We start from the raw sequence: 17,230 nt of genomic DNA, 5'->3' as shown, positions 1-17,230 counted from the left end.
CATCATTTATAATTTAACGTATATGACACGCATCCTCCGTGAGTCTGACGCAAGGCTTTAGCAACGGCGTTTTCATTTCGGCGCCCATTTTAACAGATGACTTGATTTTGATTTGATTTACACCATAAAATAATCACGACGAAGTGTGCTAATCAACACGAAGCTCGTGTGAATACCGACAGTTGTCATTAAAGCATGTAATTCTTAACACAGGAGCCCATAGATTTTCTGCCCATAGCCGCTGTAGCGCCGGGGTGAGATGTGTAAAATACTACCGCGTCCGCGCTGCTGAAGCCCGGCGCAAGTCTCCTTCGCGCCCCGCGGTCGGAGGATGTGTGATCCGGGGTTACCAATATGAACCGCGAATATAACGTTACCTTCATAGTCTACGAGTTACCAAACATTGAAAATAAGAAACTGAAATAATAAGTCACTTACCACAGAGTTGTGAAGCACTCCTCTTGCGCTACCCGAAAGTCGACGACACGACCGTTGAAGATCACAAATGCCTCAGAAGATTTGAAATTTACAGCAATATTCTGTATTTTGAATTAAACCGCCTAGCGACCCCAGAATGCATTGCAGTTTACAGCAATATGCTGTATTATTAGAAAACAGCCAGCTGCTGTAAAATAATGCTGTAATTTTTACAGCAATTCATTACAGTGTACACAATATGTAATTAATTCAGTCATTATGAGAAAACAAGATCACTGTAATGCATTAAAGAGACAGTTCACCCAAATATTTTAATTCTGCTGTAATTTACTCACCCTTGTTTTTCCAAACCTGTATTTGTATCTATTCCAATTCCAATAAGTCCAATTTATTTATAAAGCACAACATGGTTGACCACAGTCCTGTACAATGTACTAAAAATAAAAGTATAACGAAAATAAATAACCACTAACTAAATCTGCAAAAACTGTTCAAGAAAAAAAAAACATCCAGCAACAATACCTCAACACTAATACATGATCTAAAGCTAATATTAAAAAATGTATTAAACACACGTACAAGATGTTGTTGAATGAAGAATGTTGGTAACCAGACAATTGACGGTAGCCACTGACTTCCATAGTAGGACAAAATAATTCAATGGAAATCAATGGCTACCTTTTGGAACAACTTTAAGCTGAGTAAATGATGCCAGAATTTTAATTTGTGGGTGAACTATCACTTTAACACTGAAAATATGAAGAGATCTGTGCAAGATCTTCCAAAAATACAACATTTTCGGAGAACATTCCTTGTTAACTGGGTTGTGTGAATGTCTCTCAAGAGAACAGAAATGCTGTGATTGCACTTTAACTTTAGAAATAATCGGATGAACGTGAAATATTTATTCATGCTTTGTTACTTCTTTTGTGAGTATTGACAAAATCAGTCTTATGACACATGATCCTCTACACTTACACTAGCACTACAATCTACAATACAGCTTTCCAGAACATCCTTCAGTTTGAGATGTCTGTCTGATTAAAAATGTGATTTAACACATTTACTCCAGATGGTTTAGATAATACATTATATTATATTGTGTTAATCCAGTGATCTGTGTGATGTTATTTGTGCAACGCATTTTGAGTCTTCGCCCATTACTGTATATGAAAAATCACTGCTCCTTTTCTCTTGATTTTATTGTGTTTTCCTGTCTTGTGTGTTTTCCTTTAGGTTTCTCTGAAAACAGAGAAAATGCCTCAGACACGAAAAGCTTGTCTGTACTGTGAAATGTCTGTACAAAAGGAGCTGTAAGGAATTGAACAAAAAAGGAATTGCAGTTGGCTGTTTTTGCTTTAGAAAGCTTTTTATGGATCATGTGTTTGTAAAGGGGGAGAGACCTGAGCCACATGTTTTTTGCCAGTCGTGGCTCACGAGCCATAGGTTCCCAACACTGTAAAAAATATTTTCATGATTTGTTATCACAACTTTTAATCTTTTGTCAAATCAACTTAGATAATTAATGTGGTTCAGATAACATATATTTTGAGGTTCTATTTATTAAACCATAATCTTTTGTCAAATCAACTTAGATAATGTGGTTCAGATAACATATATTTTGAGTTTCTATTTATTAAACCAATCTCTTTGTTGCATTAACTAAATTTTTTAATTTCAATGAACTCAAAATTTTAAGGCAACCAGGTAACTTACATTTTTAAGTTAAAGGTTTAACTTAAAAATGTAAGTTACCTGGTTGCCTTAAAATTTTGAGTTCATTTAAATTAAAAAAATTGAGTTAATGCAACAAAGAGATTGGTTTACAAGAGCTGTATGTAAGAAATTTATTTCAATTAATCATAAAATGGCCCTGATATGTCACTAGACATTAAAATCATGTTCATTTCAAATATTTATATCACTGACAAGAGTTGTACGGCCAGGATATTGTCATTTAAAAATTTTGACAAAAGATTATGGTTTAATAAATAGAACTTCAAAATATATGTTATCTGAACCACATTAATTATCTAAGTTGATTTGACAAAAGATTAAAAGTTAAGATAAAAAATCATGAAAATATTTTTTACAGTGAACCACTGTTGTATAGGATTAGTGGTATGAATGATGGATGGAAGTATATTTGTGTTGGTCACCAGTTTTACTGTGGATATGAGTTGATATAGATCAGATCTATATAAACCTACCTCTCTGATCTGGTATCCTAAAAATACTGTTACTGATACTGTTTTGATGAGAATATCACTTTTTTGTCTGATGTTTATTATTTTTATTTTATTTTTATTTTTTGTGTTTATTGGAGAAGCTTGGGCTTGAATCGGTCGTGTTTGGTATTTTCGGTTGGAGATCAGAATAAAATCATAGAAAATAAAATGTTATTGCAACCTGTGTGTTTATTCTAATCCTGGTGACTGTGGTCATCACATTTATTGTGAATTTGCGATAATTTGATTGACATTTGCGTCACTGCTGTTGTGTTTTATACAGAAGCTGATGAGGTCTGATGAGCTGATCTTACATGTTTTACGTGTAATATTTCTCTTTGTCACTTTACTAGACTCTCTAAGTCTTGTTTCAAATATGACTTATTTTATTTCTGCAATTTCATGATTATCAGTGGCATCATTCTGGACTAAACCAGAATTGGGTTTCATGTCAGACCTCTGAAGACCTTGACAACTATTGAGAGGGAAACATGCACGGACAGCACATTATTAATCATAAACACATTGACGCAAATTTTTAAATCAAATCTTGTATATATATATTTTTTTGTAAGGATATAATGTTGCATGTCAAATCAGAATGTAAAATGTATCTGCAGTTTCACAAACTCACAGATTGCTCCATAATTAATCTGCCACTAGATCAGATATACAACTGGTATAAAATATATAAACTGTAAACCATTACTCAGAGTATAATCTAAATCAAATGACATTGGAAAATTCAAGCTTGATCGAAACTCAACTATGTGGAAATGAACAAGGACAGGGCTCCCAAAGTAAAAATAAATAAAAAACATTAAAAAAATAATAAAAAAAAGCTTTGTATTAGAATTAGAAAATCAAACTATATGATGTTGTTTGGCTTAGGCTATACTATATTACTTTAATATAGGCCTATTTGCTGGCTTGAATATATATATAAAAAAAGACTTTAATTTTTATCTAAAACAACATGGCATCATGCTGTGACGAGGCAGCTAAACCTGAGGTAAATATTGATAGCTTTTATATGATCACAGAAATTAAAACTTAAAATATTGATTAGTTTGAAATATGGTAGCCTGATTTTAGATGCTACAAGCCCCCGCTGACTGCACGCACTGGGTTTATAGGCTACACATCTACACACTCACTGTTTCAATATTTCCAGAGAGAGAAAATCAGTCTAAACCAACAGAAAGTAAATCTTATGTATAGTATTAATGGTGTGATTAGGCGTATAGATTAAAAATGTTATAACTTTTTTTTATAAAATATTATGTAGAAAAATTTAATTTAGGTAACACTTTACAATAAGGTTCATTGGTTAACTACCTTAGTTAACATGAACTAAGAATGAACAATACTTCTTCAGCATTTATTAATCTCAGTTAATATTAATTTCAACATTTACCAATAGGCCTATGTTATTAAAATCAAAGGTTGCATTTGTTAACATGGTAACACTGTGGACTTACATAAACCAACAAAGAACATCTTTATTATTATTACCTAACATTAACAACGATTAATAAATACTATAACAAATGTTTTTCACATTGTTAGTTCATGTTGTAAATGATTTCTGTTGTTTTCACAGCATTATACTGTTTTTCTCAACAGTTTCTTGCTGTATAACCTATGTACATTATGTTACTGTAGATTTTGTTGCTTTCACAGTATTATTGTGTATTTTCAACAGTTATGTACTGTGCACACAGTTGACAGTATTTTACTGTAGATTTTCAATGCATTCTGGGAAATTATTAGTTACTGTAAAGCTAAATACAGCAGTGCAAAGTGGCCGCGAAAAACACCACACACAATTCCACAAGTAAAATTGCTAGCTTGTTAACATTATCCTTACATAAAACATTTGAAGGACTGGTTGACCATTAACAGTCTTCATTTCTGTCAGTGGGGGGCATGAGAGCGCATTTGAATGAGTTTTTCTGTTGAGTCAGTGCATCAGAGCTGTCGTTTCTGCCGACCTGGAACTTCGTCATATGGTAAGTAATAAATCTTAATATTTAGGCTATATGCATGGATTCTAGAAAAGTTAAAGTTAAAGTTTAAAGTTATTTAGAGAATGGCTGACCACGAGTTTGATATTTATTCTCAACATTTTACTATAAGCTGTGTACAATATGATAGGTTTCAATGTAGTTTGGAACATGTTACTGTAAATTTAAATACAGTAGTACGAAATGACCGCGAAAAATAACATGCTGCCGTTTTATGAATCTTCAGTTCCCTGAGTAACTTTGAGAGCGCAGGCCTTTGCATCCCGTCGCTGTGTCGGTCGGCGAAGTGTTCGCCATAAATATCTGGTTAGTGATGAATATTTATATGTTTTTATGCAAACTAAGTAGTGGCAGGTTAACGTTAGTTTAGAAGAACTGCCCGCGGCTTCTGACTTAACGTTACAGGCATTAAAGAACATAAGCGGATTTCCTTTATGTTGATAGCTAGCCTACTTGATTAATAAATGTGATTTTATGAACATAGATTGCACACAGAGCCGGATTAACGCAAAGGCAAACTAGGCACGTGCCTAGGGCCCGATTGGCGGGATGGGGCCCAGACAGAGGGACAAAAAAAAAAAAAAAAAAAAAAAAAAAATTAAATGTCCTATCTACAATTTATTTCAAAATGTAGCCTATTAATCAACTAAAAATAGTGACGATGTTTATCTTAACCATAGACTGTTACATTACGTCACATTAACGCCAGCCCATGACTGTAGAGGCGCCAGCCAGTTTAGTCCGAGGGGACGTCAGAGGCGATCAGAGGCGGTCAACGAACGCATCCATCAGGTGCTGAGTGCGAAGCAAAAGCAGAAATAGGCACGCAAAGAAGCACAGCTCGTAATGCAGGTCATCGATTTTGGTGTGATTGCAATGTATTTTAAATATAAACTTGTGGGCTACTGTAGATCAGCGTCATTTCTGGAAAAACCATTCACCGCTTTATGAGTTTAAAAGAGCGCGCGAGCGTCATTAACGTGCCCAGACGCGACGCTTTGAATTTGCGCGTACAATCAATGAATAACATCGCGTCCAGAGCTGACTAGTAAAAAAGCTACAAAAGTAAAAGACAAGACGTTTGTATTCAAAGTTAAAAAACCAACACACTGCAACATTTTTAAATGTTTCAAATAAAGGATCTCATATCTATGGGTCTATCTTCTATATTCTGATGCTGATGATTAGATAATACCCTGACATCATAGCCTATAGGAATATTAGTTTAGATTTTTTTTCCTGCTCAGTAGCGATCGTGTCTTTCTCTTCCACTTGATTTGTGTATAGCATATTTAAGGTAGCAATGCAATACATAATAACATATTACTGATATTAATAATATGACAATATCTGCAGTCAATATTGATTAAATGGGAGGGAAAAATCCTGCCCATAACGCAGAAAAATGATAAAAGCACGTTCATGATGTTCATCTACTGAAGTGGTATTCTGGAACTGTGAATAAACTGAATAAAACAGCAAAATAACAACAATAACAATAACATCTTCATTAAACAAAAAAAGAGATTAGCTTAGATAAAGTTTGATAGGCTACCAGTAAAAAGTCTGGACCCATTACTATTTTTAATGTTTTTGAAAGAAGTTTATTATTATGCTACAAGCCTGCATTTATTTGATCAAAAATACAGAAAAAAAACAGGAATATTCAGCAAGGATGTGTTAAATTTATAAAAGTGATATTGAAGACTTTTTTAAAACAACTTTTTAATAATCAAAGAATCATGAAAAAAAGTATCACATGTTATAAAATAAATATTAAGCACCATTTCTAACATTTGATAATAAATCAGAATATTATAAAGTTTTCTGAAGGATCACGTGACACTAAATTCAGCTTTGCTTCACAGAAATATATTTTAAAGTATAGCCTAGTAAAATAGAAAACCATTATTTTAAATTGTAATAATATTTCACTATATTATTTTTCTGTATTTTTGATCAAATAAATCCAGGCTTGATGAGCATAAGAGACTTCTTTCAAAAACATTACAAATAGTAATTTGTCCAAACTTATGTACTGTGTAAGTAAAAATATACTAAATTTAAAATTAAATGTTGTATAAATAAAAAGGTTAGGAATCATATTTGTTTCAAGTGTGTTTTATTGGGGGTGGGGGGCCTCCAACATGAATTTTGCCTAGGGCCTCCAAATGTCTAGATCCGGCCCTGATTGCACATGTAGCCTCTTATAAGGTCAGAATGATCTAATAATTTTGTTATTTACCATTTTAAGTCGGTGGAAACGCCTGCGCGTTTATTATTTTACATATCATACGGTTGGGAATTGAAAATCGATCAATGTATCCTGAAATTGGATACCCAAGGACTCGGATTCTTGTTATAAAATTACATTTTCGATTCCTCTTATTGATTTATTCGCGCTTATTTTCGGCTAAATCAGAATTTTCTTTTACACGTCTGTGAGGACCTGACCTGGCGATCTGCCAGGACCTTGTGCAGTTACCTCAGTCAGTGTTCATTCCATAGACAGTATGGTTCATTCATACACTTTTGTTACAAATTGATTTCTTTTAGAAACACCAATGGCTTTTTAGTGATGGTTTAGAGCTTATATCCCCTATTGTGATGTGACTTATTACAGATTATGCTACATATTGTGATCACTCTTGATTCAGTTGGAAAATATATATATATTTTTTTGTATTTACAGGTTTCTTGTCAGGATAAATCCTGAAAATTCGAAATGAACATCACAGTTCCAGGTGAGCAGAAAGAGTGGGAAGGTTGTTCGGAGGAAGACCATGGCCTTGAATCCACACGTTGCATCCTACATCAGGGACATTGCAGAATATGATTGGCAAAATCATTAAGGTAAGAGTAATATTAGGGATGTGCAGTGGAGCCCATATCTGTAGAAATGATTTGTGTCTGAATCTGTATTTAGAAAAATCCAGAAAGGGTGGAAATGACTTAAACCATACATTTTTCAAATTGATAGTCTGTTTTAAAATGTAATTATGTTCCCTTCACAGTTTCCATTTAACAAATATGCCTTGTATAAGTCAAATAATTTGTATTTTTATATATTATAATTGTAAAAAAAATAGGGTTGAGTGATATGGTCAAAATCATCTTGATAAAATGTTTCATATCAGTTAGTATTGATAATTATTACAATCAATATCAAATATTTATTTAAGTTTTAAATGTTCTCAAACATAAATTAAATAATGAAGACAACAGGTAAAGTAAAAATATAATGAAATATAATAGGGGTGGGAATCTTTTTGATTCAACGATTCGATTCAAATCGATTCTTTGGGTCACGATTTGATTCAAAAGCGGTACTTTTGAAATTGGGAATTCTCTTTTGAATCAAATTTCAATTTGATATATGCATTGAATAGATTTAAAATCTATGATCAAATCTAAAATCAAATCTATGCATATATCTAAATGAAATTTGATTCAAAATCGAGAATCGAACACAAGACAAATGATCAGCAGCTACTGTTAGTCCTTATCGAGTGGGAGTTATTTAGTTTAAATTATACACACCTCATATCTGCGTTAATTTAATCTATCCCGCTGCCACTCAGCATTCACATTCACCTCTCACGGCGTGAACTCACGCACGTCTTTTTCATCATTAAAATTAGTAAGCATTAAGTCGACAGACATATCTATGAAAGGAACTGACTATCGTAAGCATCGTAAGCCTAAATTGATCATAGAGACCATTGGTGGTAATTGTCTATAATCAATTTAAGGTTACAATGCTTTGGGGAAACGCAGCCCTGATCAGTGGCCAATTGTTTGGAGTCAGAAATATAGAATACGGGCCATTGCCTTCTCAATATTTATTACTTCAGCTTCTGATACAAGACATGTTCATTCTCTTTTATAGGCGGGTATTTGTTCGTTACCACAGAAAACCGTTTGCGTATCCATGTTGAACGTGTTTCTTCAATGTAAAAACTGAAGTAGCCTACCTAAGCTATTTTCTGTGAATGTGCGAGACTTCCGGTTCATTAGCCGCTATATGGAAATAATGAGATGAATAACAAAATGCTGTAAATGATAAAAATATTTGTTTAATTAATTGAAAGAAGGCCATTAATTGTTGTTTACAATTATGACAAATTCAATACATCAAAATATTAAGAAGCATAACAAGTTTTTTTGTACTGCTAGAAATAACTGTAAGCGGATGACACCGGAAGCCAGACACATTTCATTTATAAATGGCTGTACCCACTCTTCCGTGAAAAATAATGTGGATACCATAGGCAAAACAAATTCTTCTAAAAAGGTGTTGATAATGTGAGTTAGTTTTTTTTTAATTATTATTAGTTGTATGTTTTGCCTCTGATTGATTTGTGCTTATCATTCCTTGCAGGATTATCAGAAGTGCTGTCTCTCTTCTTCCACTTGACACCATCACTACCCTCCTCACCTGGCCTTCATCCTCACCTGTCTTGCTTTCTTTCTAAGTTTCTTTTTTACCTGTTCAGGATCATTTTTGCATGAATTGAAATACATTAATTCTTCACTGATCTTAATTATTAAATATATATTGTTCATTAGTCTTCTTTTAAAACAGATTTTTATTGTTGTATTATATTACATTATTATTACTAATGTATTGTTTAAAAATACACAATAAACCTTGTTGTGCAGTTAAATCTTCAATTGTTATTTTTTTCTATTTCCCATTAACAGTTAAAATAATATTCCTACAGATTTTCTACATATTCTACAGGTAACACGGTAGCACTATAAAAGTAAATAAAATAACATTTCATAACTGTATAATACTATACAGTATTATTAAAAATCAACAGTGTAATACTGTGCTTTAATGTGGTAAAAATTACAGTAAAATAATGTATTTAATTTTACAGTATGCTTAACAGTACTGTATTTAGTGTTACAGTAATTTTACTGTTGAATGAAATACAGCAACTACTGGATAATTGTTGCCAGTAAGTTACTGTTAATTTGACAATAAATTTTTTACAGTGTAGTTAATGCATTAATCTTAACTAATGAACCTTATTGTAAAGAGTTACCGAAATAAATTTTTAACCAGCAATAAAAACAGCATTAAAGAACACAAAAACAGAACCACAGAACAGAAGCTCACTTCTTTTTATGATTAAACTTTCCCAGAATGCTGTCATTTTCCAAGTTGAGACAAGAGGATGTCTTAGTCTTTTTAGCCTTCTGCCTGGCTTTCTCATAATCTATAAGAAATAAAGACACAGTTTCAGGACTGTGAGCTATTGTGAGCTGAACATTTGTCATAACATATCTATAAATTAAAAAATTCTTAAGGCACCCTTAGATACACAAGGTGAAACTATATTAAAAGCTTTTACCTAAGTTTGTAAGACTTTCAACAAATAGTCACAAGGTTCACACAACACATCTCGATGAATTACAGCTAACAGCTGTCTGTGATTCCTTATAAAGATACACAAATGATTTATATAAAGAACAGAATTAAATCTATAAGTTTAGCCGAATTGATCTTTTATTGACATAAACACTGATTATTAACCTTACTGGTCCGTGCAAATCAAGCATCCACATTTGACTTTAAATTTAACATATTTGTGTGCACTATATGCATACTGATCAATGTTAATGTGAGCAATATAAAGTGAATGTCTTTGGAAGACCTGGTTTACATTTTTTGATTCATTTGGATTACTTGTATGATGTTTTTATGTACTTCTTTCATTAAAATGCTGAATCCAGGGGATTGTCAAAAATATCAGGGAAGAGTTATGTGTTCATGTACTGGATAAACAGGGTCTTATGGGATTGGAATGACATGAGGGTGAGAAAATGAACTGTCCCTTTAAAGTGTCCATTATTGTGTCCCGTCTGTGTTCGTCCTCTTGTAACTGACTGTTTTCCCGAGACTAGACAGCCATTATCATCAAGAAGTATTGATTAGTAGTCGCAGATGGCCTTGCAGCTGCCAATGCCAACTGGTATTTAGAATTTAACTGTAAAAGTGTTTTTATGTATAAATACTTAACGTACAATCCATTTTTTTATTAGTCTTTTGGTTTAGAAGGGTCTAATGAATTATCAGTTGTTTTTGTCATGTCAAAGCTAAAATACTGTAATTTGCCAAACTCCTCACAATATCCATCATGAATCTTACCATGACAAATATTTTCATTTCACAATCACTAACGGGTCAGTTTATTTTAGTTAGATATTAAAATACAGTAAATGATATGTGCATATAAAGTGCATAATGTAGTTTTAGTTTTTTAACTTTGTATCAGTCAGCATTACTTGAAGTTGAGCCTATATAAACACCATTTTATTTCTAAAACATGGAAATGAATTGGAAAGATATGCGTTTGTTTATGTAATAAATTCAATCAAAAACAATTTTTTACACTCATAACTTTTTTTTTTCGGGGGGGGGGGGGGGGTTAAACTGCAAATTCCCAGTTAGGACACAAGATGGCATACAGTACAGTATGCTACTTGTATTGTAAACATCCACTCACTAGGCACTTTATTAGGTAGGCTAAAACCAGGTGTTACGGCCAGCTCGTTTCAAACTGCAACATAAGAGATGGATCATATGAATATAAGTTGTTTTATACAACAATAACCACAAATAATAACAAACATAAGTAGGGAAAATAAGGAAACAAAGGAAAATCAAGCAAAAATAACTATAACAAAATCTTAAATCAACATGATATAAGAAACATAAAGAAAGGAAGTCAATGAGAGTGCTAACCCTAATGAAACCCCATAGCACATTTCCATAAGTAGGTTACAGTAATATATTATATACACTCAAGGGGTGTGTTCAATAGTACTCACTGCTGTGTGTGTGTGTGTGTGTGTGTGTGTGTGTGTGTGTGTGTGTGTGTGTGTGTGTGTGTGTGTGTGTGTGTGTGTGTGTGTGTGTGTGTGTGTGTGTGTGTGTGTACTTGGATGGGTGAAATGCAGCACAAAGTTCGAGTATGGGACACCATACTTGGCTACACGTCACTTTTTTTCCTTTTCATAAATGATATAAAGCTTTTTTTTCTTTCTTTTTTAACCTCAATTTTTTTTTTTATGAAAATGAAGTTTATAACAATACCAGTGGAAACAACCAACGTATTTGATTTTTATTAAATGACAACATTCAGAAAAACTCTACTCTTTGAATACAAGAACGCATTTTATGTAGGCCTATTTACATTTTGAATTATATGACATTAAAAAAAAAAAAAAAAATCAGGTGCACAAAAATGTAGCATAATATTCAACTGCGATTTTATGGTAGTAACAATAAACTATAGTTACCATAATAATAGGTATGGTATCAATACTATTTTTCTTTAAAAACGTGAGTGTACTTTAAACATTTTACAGTCATGTTTTATGTCGAAAAATGATGGTTTGATTTTTGAGTGTTTGCAGCTGAATTTTTTCTTTTCCAGCAAATGTAGGAATGCAATGAGATTTTCTAAAAAAGCAATCACTTATATGCTGTAATAAAGAACTTATTGTAAGTTATTGTGAGTTCATAATGTTTATTACTAAATAGGCCTACAAATATTGCTGTCCTACGTTGTTTTTATTTGTGCGTTGTAGAACAAAATGCTCTAAGTATTGTCAAGTTATGTTTACCACAGATCTTATTTTACTTATGAATTGCAAACTCCATTATAAAACACCTCACAGGAAAATCTCGAAAGAAGACGAAAAACGAGTCAGCACTGAGCTTGTCTGAGTTAAAAAATCTAAGACAAAAAAAATATACGCAAATTCCAATAGCACGTGACAGGACAACAGCGCCGAGACTTCATCTAGCGTTCAGTGCAAAGAAATACACCAGCTTACAAGCATCCCAAGGACTGGACTAGGACACAGCCTCTCTAGGATGCAGCCTTCCGTTTTAGAAGCGTCCTCTATTTTTCCCCCAACAACATCCCCCACATATCTCACGACAAGCGGCGAATATCACCAATCGATAGGCGTGGAGGATCGGTTTTCGTAGCTTCAGAGGAATCTGGATCATATCGGGGCTTCGGCTTATGCAGCAAAAGGTGTCTGCGCAAGAACAGAAAAGAGCTCTTTTTTTTTTTTACGAACAATTGATATTCCACAGAACATCCATTATTTTTTCAGAAGAATGAAATTCTTTATTTTGCACATAGCGAGTGTTCTACTCGTGCATGGTAAGACGTACACTATTTGTTAAAATGTTTATCTCTCTTCCGATCCGGAATCCGGAGCAGTCATATATTATTTTTTAATTATTTCGCATATTATTGCCTGGTTTCACAGACAAGACTAAGCTAGTCCCAGACTAAAATGTTAAGCTATTGTTTTGTTTTTTTTCCCTAATGCACGTTCATGAAAGCTACGTAAACATATTTAACTAGGCCTTCTTCTGTCTAAGGAAACTGGATGTAAAACGCGTTGTTAAATTAAGAAACAAATCTCTTATTAACTTAAAGATATAAAACTGTTTTGTATATTTAATCGTTTTATCATTAATGTTTGACCCAAATACCATCTATTGCTTCAGTTGTCCAGTTTTGATGAATATAACGGCCTGACGACCTTTGATTTTTGAACTGCATGATCTGCGTAATGTATTTTTCTGTGCTGTGATTTATAATTGTTCATTTCTTCTTCTTCAGGTGCGTCTGGTGCTGATGATGCAGACAGAGTGTCAGTGATGGAGGGAGATTCAGTCACTCTACACATTAGTGTTAAACAAACCCAACAAGAGAAAATTAAATGGTATTTTAATGACTCTTGTGTAGCTCAAATGAATGGAGATCCCTGTAAGATCTGTGCAGATAATCAATGTCACGATGATAATGAGAGATTCAGAGACAGACTGAAGCTGGATCATCAGACTGGATCTCTGACCATCACAAACATTAGTACCACAGACGCTGGACTCTATAAGCTCCTGATCTTCAGCGGCAGCAGTGACAGTGACAAGACCTTCAGCGTTTCTGTCCTTGGTGAGTCCTTTAATGAATGTTTTAAAGCAGGCTATGTTTATTATTATCTGTGACCATCACAGCTATTTATTCTATACTTGTATTTTAAGTATATAGGTCATTTACTTGACCTACAAAAAAAGTGTACCTTGTATAAATATCACACGTTGCCTCATTGCACAGAACCAAGGGCGAGGGCCAGAAATGTTCAAGAGGGTGGGCCTTCATAAAACAAAGCGTAGAATGAAAAAAGCAGGACAAGTACAACGGCACAAAGTTTCAAATAGCCATGTAATAATAGTGTCAATAATCAACTAGTAATCTATCAATTTTAAAATATTTGTTGCTATATGAATAATGAGATTTCTTCATTCTGTCATTCATTTTGTTTATTCAGATTTTCAGGAAATTCATGTTTACATATCCAGTTGTTGCACAATTTCCCCCAAAAAAGATCCTCCTGGTTTGTGTTTCAGGTGTTTCTGCTGCTGAACGAGGTGAAGTGAAGAGAAAGTCAGTGAAGGAGGGAGAATCTGTCATTTTAGATCCTGGTGTAATAAAACACCCAAAAGATGTGATGACGTGGTATTTTAATGACATTCTCATTGCTGAAATCACTGGAAATCAGAGTAAGACCTGCACAGATGATCCGTGTAAAGGTGGTGATGGGAGATTCAGAGACAGACTGAAGCTGGATCATCAGACTGGATCTCTGACCATCACAAACACCAGAACCACAGATACTGGACTCTATAAAGTGGAGATAAACAGCAGCAGCAGCAGCATACGTCGCCGTCGCCGCAGCAGCAACATCAGCATCAGCAGCTTTAAGAGCTTCAGTGTTGCCGTCATTGGTTGAGTATATCATATAATTCATTTAAATTATACATTATTGAGATATTTTAAGTTTCGGTTTAAACTGTTTATAGAAAAAAAGAGCTTTGACTCTGTAACATTTAAAAAATATACTCAGGTTTCACTTATTCCATGCTTTTTTAATTGCTTTTCTTTAAAAAAAACACATCTATCAGTTCAATCAATATCATACAACTGATGATCAAATATTAGTAAAATTGATAAAGATTTGATGTCTAGTGATTATGTATGTCTGTCTTTACTGTTACAGAATCCAGTCAGTCAGTAGCAGTAATATGTGCTGGTGTTGGTGTCCTCCTGCTGGTTTCTGCAGCTTTAAATCACACCGCTGGTGTGATCAACTGTCACCGTAACAAAGCTTCAAAAGCAGGACAGAATGCAAGTATCACATACATACAGCTGAGTTATTTGTAAATCAGGATATAAACTAATTCACATGTATAAAATCAAATATGGACCAGATTTACTAACAGCTTGCGCCAGCGCAAACCCTCTTTTGGCATTAAAAAACTACTGTCAGGATTTACTAAAGAGACAATAGCTATGTTTCCATCACCCTGTTTTTATGCACATTTTGAAGCATTGCATCAGAAACGAGTGATGGAAACGGCAAATATCTGAAAAAAATCCTTAATTCGGCAAAATATTTTACGCGCGCTTGAGCTGGTTTTTGACTTGTGCGAAAAAGAGTTAATGGGAATAATGGGAGATTGAAATGCATTTGCCGAATAAATTCTGAAATGGCAAACATTAAACCCACGTGACAAATCGTCTGTTTCCGCCGATGGTGTTTTATTTACTATTGGTTACTAGGTTACCAATAGGTCCGTGTACCTTGGGATTTTATTCTTTCTTTTCTTCTAAACAGAAAAACGAAGAAACCGTTCATTTATCACATATTCGACCTTTCTCATGAACATAAAAAAACTACTTTTTTTGAAAATGTGTTTATTTATGTTAATGAGGGTTGAGTATGTGATAAATGAACGGTTTGTTGGTTTTTCTGTTTAGAGGATAAAAACAAGAAAACAAATGATCCCAAGGTGGACCCCAATACCAACGTCATTCTCTCAAAGAATTTGATGGAAACGCACCTAATTCACTTTTTTTTTTGAAAACTTTGAAAAGATTCTCTTCACGTTTGGATGGAAACCCAAGTAGTGAAACATTAGCAGTGAAAAGATAGCACACGTACGTCTGCAAGATGTCTGTTAAAGATCACTTCATCTGGAAAGCATCTGCTGTTTACTAAGTAAGGGATAATGTACATCCAGCCGGTTGTTATCTAAGAATAAACCCCCCGACAGGGTGTTTAGGGTCTTGCATCAGCCTGAAGGGGGTTTATTCTGAGATAACAATTGGCTGGATGTACATTATCCCGCTTATTACACGCCTACTTGCCACATAAGTAAATAATTAGACACAAAACACTGATCTGAGTTGAAATATTTTATTAGCTCTTTATTACCTGGATGAGCCTGTGTTTCTGTTTTCAGCGGTTGTTATCGGGGAATAACATACCGCTGGATGGCGCGATTGACCAATCAGAATCAAGTATTCCACAGAGCCGTGTAATAACATCTGATAGACGTCTTTAAGATGTCAGTTTTACATACATTCTAAATCATAAACATCTTAAAAGACATTTTCTAAACGTCTATTTGACATCTGACAGGAAACGTCCTATAGACGTATTGCAGATGAGCACACTCTAAAAATGACATCTTCCAGATGTAAACACGCACATCAAATAGACGTCTCCTTGATGTACGTGTGCTATCAGGAGCAGACACAGTTATTTTTGCGGCTGACCTTATTGCAAAGCATGGGATTTACTAAAGTTTTCTGTAGTCAATTTACTGGGATTTGAGCCACTATTTAAAGCCCAAATAAGCATGTCTTAACCTATTTTCACTTGACATGCTGGAACTGGGAGATAATTTTCTCCCTTCGTGGTCATTTATTTGTAATACCAAATGAAGATGTTTAGTAAATCTGGCCCTGGCAAATATACAAGTGTGCGCACAAAGTTTTGAATGCTTTAAATTTATAAACTGGTTGTTAAATCTGCATGTCATCACGTGTGTGGATGTGTATGTCAATGCAATACAATTTTTAACTGAATATGACCTCATCTAAAGACATGCCCAATATTTAAGACCTTGTGTTACTTCTTCTTCTTTTTTTTTTTCTTTGAAAAAGAAAACCATCTGTCTTGTTAATTTATCTTCTGTGAATCTGTGTTTTCTTACAGGAGCATCATGTTGAAGACTCGTACACTAATAAGGCTTGGATGCCATTGTTGACTGTTACTGATGAATTGTACCCGACTGAAGAAGCCAGAGCGACATCACCATTTTTAGCTATTTAAATAAATTAAAGCATGTAGCCAAAATATATTTTATGAAAGAAGCACATTATCAGCAATAGAACAGTGAATGCTTCATGTTTTTCTGTGGAGATTTATTTATGATGCTATCATGCTTTTTGTAGCAGTTTAGTACCTCATTCTTTTTGACCAAGAAGTGTATTTTACTACTCTCACACAGCATTGCTGCAATATGCAAGCACACAGATCATGTGCACAAATATGCAAACATGTCAGACAACATGAATCGACTCTGCACTACTGATAAAACTACTGGAAAAGATATGTGTCACGGATTCAGCCAGCATGCCATCAACAGGT

General features: G+C 33.9%; 1 long non-coding RNA gene across 1 annotated transcript; it reads left to right on the top strand.

The window, feature by feature from the left end:
* Positions 1-4,615: 4,615 nt before the first annotated feature.
* On the top strand, positions 4,616-9,357 carry LOC308701871. The gene is made up of 3 exons (XR_014031524.1): positions 4,616-4,678; positions 7,386-7,546; positions 9,075-9,357. It is a non-coding gene; the product is annotated as an uncharacterized lncRNA (long non-coding RNA).
* Positions 9,358-17,230: the final 7,873 nt, after the last annotated feature.

This window comes from Scardinius erythrophthalmus, assembly GCF_964197995.2.
Source record: "Scardinius erythrophthalmus genome assembly, chromosome: 14".
In the NCBI taxonomy this organism is placed as follows: Eukaryota; Metazoa; Chordata; class Actinopteri; order Cypriniformes; family Leuciscidae; genus Scardinius; species Scardinius erythrophthalmus.
This window is presented reverse-complemented; position numbering and strand designations above follow the sequence as displayed.